At 45.4% G+C, this 8977-nt stretch overlaps 1 pseudogene; it reads right to left on the minus strand.

The window, feature by feature from the left end:
• Positions 1-2848: 2848 nt before the first annotated feature.
• Positions 2849-4684, minus strand: LOC123446652 (annotated as a pseudogene).
• Between the last annotated feature and the right edge of the window lie 4293 nt (positions 4685-8977).

An 8977-nucleotide genomic window follows, 5' to 3' on the forward strand; every position in this document is an offset into this window, starting at 1 on the left:
GTGTTTTCTGTGCGTTACGATAGTAGTGGTGAAAGAAAATCCAATTCAAATATCTCAACGTAAAAGGAAAATCGTTTCACTTTGAAAGGAAAGCTAGCTATACGAGATCGAAATCACTCTATCTACGATATTCGTTGCACCATGATTTCATGCCTACGCATCTTCTTTAAGGTATTTCTTATTGGTTGAAGGCTCGCCATCACTGAACATACGAACAATCAACCTTTCATCATTACACCTTAGTATCTCTCTTTTCTCTTCACCGGAAGGGTAGAAAAGCTGATCCTTGTACTTTGTAACAGTAACAGCTCTGTTCGGAGCCTTGAAACCTCACTCAGTGCAGTGATTTGGTACATCCTAAAGAGGGTTTCGCACTTGTCAACCCAGATGCGAACATCCGTGCCATCAAATCAAGGAAAAGAAATCTTCGGCATCCAAGCCCTTCAGCATTAGATTCATGAAATTCCTCAAACACAGGAGTGGGTGGGGGTGCCCTGCGGCTCTCTCCCAGTTGTAGGAAGCTGTGGTGCTGGTTGACGCGGTGGTGCACCGACGATACCGCTTGCATCTTGCGGCAGAATCTTCAGAAGCTCCAAAGACCGTTGAAAACAAAGGGAGTGGAAAGACAAAGAAGAGAAAGGAACAAGAACCCAATCGTCGAGCCAGTATAAAGCCCTAAGTGATCTGCTCTACAAGAGTATATTAACTCATGTTCGGAGTATGAATAGGGAAACCCAATACCTACTACCTTAGAAGAAAGAATTCCAGAAGAAATGAAGAAGAGTTGTTCGACAGCGATCCTTACCTATCAATTCATGAAATTGGAGTTTGATGTTGTGTTGTAAACGAAATCTTCAGAGAAATGGAAGACAGGTAGAGTATAGATTAGTTCATCTCTCCACTCAATGAATTCCACATTCATATACAATCTCATTTCATTAGCAAAAGATACCGCTATGCTCATATCTCCCTTCCCTCCCCGAGGAAAGGTTAGCTATTCGCCACGCTCTAAATTGCTCTATTGACTTCGGATAGACGTGATCGAAACCAATATGCTTGGTTAGTTCATGCTTGACTGGATCATTGGCAATCTGAATAGCGGCAGTACTATCGCAAAGAACAGATGTGGGTGCATCACAGGAAACTCCAAAATCAGCCAGGAGCCATCGAAGCCATACGATCTCTGCTGTGACGTGACAGTGGCAATGGCACGAAGCTCAGCTTCAGCACTAGAACGAGAAATGTTTGTTTCTTGGAAAGACATGCAATGAGAGAAGAGCCAAGAAAGAGACAATAACCAGTGACAGAGCGACGATCAACAGGATTACTCGCCCAAGTTGAGTCAGAATAAGCATGAAGCTGAAGTTGATTAGAGCTTTCACATAGTGCAATCTGCGAGATGATGTGCCTCTCAAGTACCGAAGAACACGAAGTAAGTGATCATAATGAACTGAAGTAGGAGCACTGACAAACTGACTGACAATGTGGACTGCATGAGCAATGCTAGGCCGGGTCACAGTGAGGTACACAAGGCTGCCTACAAGATGACAATAGCGAGTGGTATCCCTCAAGAGGAGTACCATCACTAGGGCGCAATTGGAGATGGAGCTCCATGGGTGTAGCTGCAGTGTGTGTATCAGTAAGACCTGAGCGTGAGATCAAATCTTGAGTATAGCGATGCTGAGAGAGACAGTAACCATCATTAGTTTGATCAACCTCAGTTCCCTGAAAATACCTGAGAGAAAATCAATCTGACATCTTCAATTGCTCACTCAACTTTTTCTTAACAAAAGCAATGTACTTCTGATCATCTCCAGTGATCAACATATCATCAACATAGAGAAGAAGCAAGGTACGACCGCGGTCAGATGTATGAGTGAAAAGTGCAGGGTCATGCTCACTAGAAGAGAAACCAGCAGCTTGAACCACAGAGCTGAACCGCTCAAACCAAGCACGAGGTGGTTGCTTTTTTCCCATAGAGGGCCTTTCGAAGGCGACAAACACGACCATCAGGGACTTCAATACCCAGAGGTGGCTGCATATAGAAAAAACTCATGTAGATCACCATGAAGGAAAGCATTTTTGACATCCATTTGAGAGATTTGCCAAGATCGAGCTGCAGCCACAGCAATCAGAGTACGAACAGAAATTGAAACAACGCAATCGTACTATCTATTTACGAGAATTTGATTGCTGACAACACGACAATATCACGCTTCTCTTTCTTATTCTTATTTATATAACTGTCACTTTACCGGGCCGGAAAAGTGACACCGTCACGTCTCAGGGTCGTATGCCTGGAACAAGAAGGGTCGTCGTACAATTTCGGAGATTACAAAAAAGAAGGAGGCGTGCTCCCTATCCCTCTTTGTCTTTCCACTTCCCTCGTTCAGGAACAAACACTTCGCCAAATTCTTTTGAGTCCCGGCCCGGTTTTTCGCCAATAACCAATTATGTTACGGCCACTGAACAAACTTGGTTGACGAACATGGTTTATGCGCCGCTAATCTAGCGGCTTGTCGAGCATTTGACAAACTCACACCATCCATTTCAAATGGGATTTGTCCCGTGGACACACGAGCAATCGAACCCGTCGGATTTCCTTTTCCTCTTCCCATTCGAAATTCTGCGGGTTTCCCCGTAATAGGAAGATCTGCGAGAACTCTTACCATATCTTACAATTTCTTCGGAATTGTCCACTCATAGCACAATGGAATTGTCCGATTGTAGCCCGACGTGCTGCTTCAATGGCTCGATATGAAAGACGACCAGCTCTACAACTTTTGGTGCCATATCTTCCAAAACCAAGTTGTATACCATCCGGTTCGCGACCCCTACTACATCTGCATTTAAAATATTTACTATATTTCGTACGTTTCGGATATAGCACGTCCCTTCTTATTTTTACTATATGAGATCCGCACTTTGACACCTGAAATTCCGTTACGAGTAGATACTTCCGCAGGAGCATAATCGATTTTATGGTTAAATACATTACAAGATGTTTTTCCATACTTTCCGCATTCAGTTCTAGCTATTTCCGCACCCCCTAATCGACCAGAACAACAAATACGTATCCCCTCCACCCCTTTTGGCATTATTAATGGAATATCCTTCACTATTTTACTAAAAATGGAACGAAATGAGATTGGATTGTTCCTCAGTTGAAAAGAGATGTCTTGAGCAATGAGAGAAGCACTTCGATAAACAGATTTGATCTTTACCGACTCAATTAAGGTATTAGTGTTTGTTCTATTAGACAAAAAAGATCGCATTTTTTGCACTTCGTTCAAATAAGAGTTGTACCCGTACGGAATTATCCTCTTTCTCAGTATGATCTCTATCATCATCTCTATTCCCTTTATCAATTTGCCTATCCTACCTAGGTCTATGAATTTCTCTATCAATTCCATTACCTTATCCTTACCCATGAGGTTCCTACATTTGATCCTAAATTGAGCTAGGATTTGTTCCCGGGCATACTCAAAAAAAGGGTTATTATACACCCCAACCCCATCCCTTGGAAAAAAGAAGGTAGCACCGAAGAAAGGAAAGAGCGATATGGTGGTTTTTGTTGTTCCCGCGAAGCGAAGATCATTCGCTTGGCGAATGAAGTGGATCAACCTCTTTTTGGCTCGGGCCAAACACTTTTTCTCGCTGGTAGAGCTTTCTAAAAAAAAGCGATGCGAGAGCGTATTCTCTTATCTAAGCTTCCTCCCTTCGCTCCCCCCCATCGTAGATGGTTCAGCCACACCCGGTGCCACGAAATGATTGAGAATTAGGACGGGGTCGAAATGCATTTTATTCTTAGTATTAAAAAAGTATGGCATGACCGAATAATTCAAGGAGGGGCGCACAGCGGGGAGGGTCCTTTTTAGTAGATGACTCGTCAGGCCGTCAGAGCGGGGCTTCTTTGGTAAAAATAACTTGATTCTATTCCTTTTTAGTAAGGAGGCGGCATTTCCCATAAGGAAAGGTATGTCATTTACAACCCCGGCGTATTGAGGCCGCTTGAAGGCCCCGCTCACCCAAAGTGATTTATCAAAATTCTTCTTTCTCGATGGTGATCGGTCATGGTATCCATAACGTTGCATCTTTTTCGGCCAAATCCGGATTTCGTTTTGCTTCTCCCGGTCGATCTTCTCGACTCTTTTCCCTGCCCTCGGCCTCTCACTTAGTTTCGTTCTTCCTCTGTACCCTCGCTTGAATGAAGACACCCGATCGGCCCGACTTCCCAAATGTCGGCCACCAACCCTTTTCCTGTAGTACGGGTCTTGATTTCTTGTCTTGTTTTCGTTTTAGTCGTGGTGATCGTCCGGGAAGAAAGAAATGAATGAATGTCCTTTTGGGAAAATGTAGAATAATACACCTACCGAGACGAAAGCCAAAGGCGAGTTTCGTAGGTCGACGTATCGAACTAAAATAAGATCTAAGATTGACATCTTGATACAATGATTTACCATAATAATAAATAGAGTCAATGGTGACAGAGCCGTGGGAAGAGCCGCTTCTTTTTTGCGGCGGGGGCTTCCATTCACCAGCGCAGACTACATACACGTGCTCTCTGAACCGTACTAGATAGTCACCCATCACACGGCTCTCAAACCCAACCTGTGGTGGATCCCGGGGGACAAAGCAAAGTCAAAGCGCTTGATCCTTTGCCCCATACTTTGAGATCTTCCTCTCCGCCGATCAAGCAGCAACGCAGCTCATGATAGGCTTAGCTTAAGCCGCTAATGTTCGGTTCGGATAAGTAAAGTCCCTTCGGTTGGTTCGCTCAGGTGGTCTTCCCTTATTTTCCCTAACGTTCAGAGTTGTTCTGGTTTTAGAAAGGAGCACCGCCAAGTCCACTAGGGGCGCCCTGAATGAATAAGAAATGGACAGCTTAGGTCAGGCTTGCATGAAAAAAGAAGATAATAAGTTAGATGTACACACCTGAGGTTGGTAAGAACTGAGGGACAATTCCCCCCTCACTGGGCCCATTAGCGAAAGCAACTGCTACTTAATCGTAGGTTTTCTTTCGTGCAAGGCCCCTGCTGCTGGAACAGGCGGTTGTCATTTTAAAGTAAACGCCCCGCCCCCTTTCTTTGCCCGCCGGCCGCCTAGCTCGTTATTCTTTGAGATATGGATAGAGTCTCGCTTCGGGGCGGGGGAAGCATAGATTCGATAGATCTATCGAATCCATGCTGCAAGCAGCAAGCGTAGGCCAAAAAGGCAATAGTCTAACGTTGGGGCAGGGCGCGCCAAAACAACCGGGGGCCTCGGAGGGGTCAGTACAAAAGTACTATATCCTTTCCACTTACTTTCATTGGCTAGCTGCCTTTTGTAGCGCGCGTACTCTGATCCTCTTATACGAATCTACAACTCTCTTTACTGAGCGAGACTTCATCTATATCCCTAAAAGTGGATTTGGATTCCCATTTTTTTCTTTGAATGACAGCTTCAACTAGGCTCCACCTTAGAGAGGGTTTTCGGTTTGAATCAAGATAGGGTCAGGGGCGCGTCGGAACGGTAGCTGCTTAGTCTCATCCGAGAGTCCAATCTCTTTGTACTGTGCTTGCTTTTGTGTCTTTGAATAAAAAAGAAAGAAGGGGGTCGATTTAGGCTCCTTCCCTTCCACTTCATAGCTCCGCTATCATGTACTACGAGCCCTCTGCCCCACGCATCTAACCAGCTCGCGTGGTTCACCGGTTCCACCGAAAACTCTCATTTGTTGAAGCGGGGCATAGTGTGGCGTCGAGCGAGAAAGGTCTCTTTTTTGGTTTATTCACTGATCTGAAATGAAACTTAGCACTTGTTTTTTTATAGATTCATGGGGCTCGGCGTTCGCAGAATCAGTCTATCCGAACCGCAGACGCACTTTTCAGATCAGTGACGGCCTCTCCAGCAGAGCTGGGCGCCGGGGCCCTGGATGCGCTAGCGATCGGCACATTAGGGGAGTACTTGCCTGGGTTTCTCGGCCTGGTATCCTTATCCTCGCGTTCACGATATCTACATTCAACTGTGTCCCGGAGACACGGTCGAAGCACGCCCGCCCCGTGTGCGTCTTTCACGACATGCTCTGGTCCCGGGTTTCTTCATGTGGTCTTCTAGCATTAGAAGAACTCGTGTCCGTCCCGGACATCTGTAACGTCCTCTCACGCCTTTTTTGGGGGGACAAACAAAGATCAGGTAAAGACGGACCAAACCCATTCGGTGACTTTCGCGGTCGACCTCACTGAACCGAGTTGGATCTGAACTACGATTCAGATCAAGTCTTACCGAAATTGGATTTCCTTTTCATGCCATATGTCGCTTGGACTTTACTTTGTCCCCTTTCCGCCCTTTCCTCTATTTGTTCGATAGGGTCTTCGTTTTATTCTAATTCTAAACCCATTGTCGTCCACAGTTTCCTTGTCGACGAGAAGGGGCCAGCAGCCCCCAAACCAAAGTCTGAGATCAGAACTCATACCGCGGTTGTGGCTTGAAGGCCGCATGCAAGTTCTTCAATATTTAGAGAGTATGTGTTAGTATGAGATCGCGCTATCAACTTATTTAATCTTTCTCGATGATTAGGACAAAATTGTATCCCTTAGGAACCGTACATGCACCTTTGTGTGGATGCCAATCTAATATTGTTACAATACGAAATACTTGAAGGCCACACGCAATTGACTCACCTACATTTTATGCTCCCACACTTTTGTAGAAAAAGCCTCTACCTCTGGGGAAGTGCTCACATCAACTCCAATTTGGATGGAGCTTCTCGATGGGTTAGAGCGTTTGCGAACCAAAAAGGGGGAAAACCCATCCTCCAAAGTAGTGAAGTGAGCCAGTACAATAAGACAATAGGTCTCATGGGCCAAGCCTGCTATCAGGCAGTGAGTGGGAATCAATCCTGAAAGAGAGAAGGTCTAGTGCTCTCAGAAAATATTTGATTCGCCGAAAAATTGGCTTTATCAGACCAATCCATGTTCAGAAGCCTTCCATCAAAAGTCAGTGGTCTAGGCCGCTTTCCTTGACTTTGAGTTGGATCTCATTCTTCTTCCCGACACAAAAAGAGGGTAGACTTCATCCGAGACACATGGGTTCTTTTGCTTCCTTCAAATAACTCGTCTTTGAGCCTCTAAAAAGAAGGGCATAGTATCCCAGCCACCTAGACCACCTAAAAGGAAGGAATTGGTCTTTAGCTTTGAGTGATCCAATCATTGGTGAATGGGTTCAGTAAGGTAGAAGTAAAGGGCCCCTCCCGACCTGGGAAATTCACAGCAGGAAAGACTGCCGCCGATCAGCGAAAGCGAACCCTTCAGTACATCGCGTTCAGCCCTCCCTCAAAATCCCATTTGTTTTATTGAGGAATCACTCTTGATCCTCTAAAGGCTCTTCTCCGTCTATAACTCAAAGTCCATCTGTCTCTCGTGGAAGCGCTTTAGAGTGCCTAGAAGATCCAGCAAACGGGGGTGCCAATGCTGTCCCAAGACCAGATCACGGTAGGTAGCTGCTTTAAAGAGGTTGGGAGACACACTGGTGAACAATCTTCTTCTTGTTTTCTCCGACCTAGAGCACTCTTTTTTCAATCGTACGAAGAAACTCCATGAAAAACCCAGCTATCACTCCTATGAGACGGCTAACTCCCATCTCCCGATACATTCTTTAGAGTCGACCAAAGGACTCGTTGGTTTGGACATAGTTTCTTTGTTCCTGTGTTTCTGTTTTGCTCTCCCCCTTTTTTCACTTAGTTTAGTTGGAATGGAAAGAGAACTTCCTTCAGTTTTTCTTTTTTTTTGTTGCCTGGTTCGGTCTCTCCGAGTGGAATAAGTGGGTCCTTCTTCTTTTTCCTGACTGATGAAGGTCGAACCTGAAGATCGAATCAAGCGGAGTCTGGATTCCTATGTTCGTACCAACTCAAATGATTGATGAATTGGATCTTGAGTATGCTCACTTCGCTACTCAGTAAGGGTGAAAGAATGACAAAGAGACTGACATCACAGAGGATGGGAAGGACCCAATCGCCTGCCTCTTTCTTGGTCCACCCCCCTGGTGGGTACTTTATAGCTCACAACACGAGATAGGTATATATGTGACATAGAAAAATAGCTTTCATTGACAACAAGACTCTCTTCCTGATTGGGATTGGTCTGTGCAGGATCTCCTTCCCTATGAGACTCTTGCTTCCCTTTGAAAGAGGCAGACCCCTACTTCAATTGTCATCTGACGACTCTTCCCCAGCTGTGGACTCAGACCTCTCACAACCAAAAAAAGAAAATCAAAATCAAACGAGTGCGAATATAACCAATCTATCGCCTTTGATGACTCGTTGATAGCCTCCTCAACCCAAGCTTCCATCTCCTGCTCCAGACATCGGCGCTTGCCCGCGCCAGTCCATGAAAGGTGATGAAGGTGAGTTTGCTTACGAACTCGAGGATGCCGAGAACGATCTCTTTTCGGGGAATCACTCCCGTCGAGAGGCCCTCTTCCTCCCTTTTTCTGAATCTGGGAGAGAGTCAAAAGAGAAGTCCAGAGAGACCTCGACTCTTTCAGGGAAAGGAGGGAGATCGAATGCGAGATGGAGTCCCTGCCGAATGGAATGGACATCCTTGGGGACAGCTGTGTAAGACTTAATTTACCATAAAATTGGATGGAAAAACTACTACAAAGATCACAAGAAACCCAGCTCAAAGTGAATGGAGAGAGAACCCCTACGCCTTGGAAGGATCTGAAGCTGTTCGTACACTCATAGACAAGTGAACTCCAATCCAGGATCCCTCGAAAAGTGAAGTGAACTAGCCAGGTAGAACAGTCAGGTTAGGAAAAGAGTCTTTCATGTCAAGGTGAACATAGAAAGACAAGGTTAGTTTGTTTTCCTTCATTCTCAGAGAAAAGACTCGTTGCTGGAACCGAGAGCACCGGCGATTGCTTTCTTTCTGACCTTCAGCCAAGAAATTCCATACCTTCCACCGACTTCTTTTGTGTGTGGCCAGAACGTGATGCTTTCCAA

Source organism: Hordeum vulgare, chromosome 4H (assembly GCF_904849725.1).
Source record: "Hordeum vulgare subsp. vulgare chromosome 4H, MorexV3_pseudomolecules_assembly, whole genome shotgun sequence".
Taxonomy (NCBI): Eukaryota; Viridiplantae; Streptophyta; class Magnoliopsida; order Poales; family Poaceae; genus Hordeum; species Hordeum vulgare.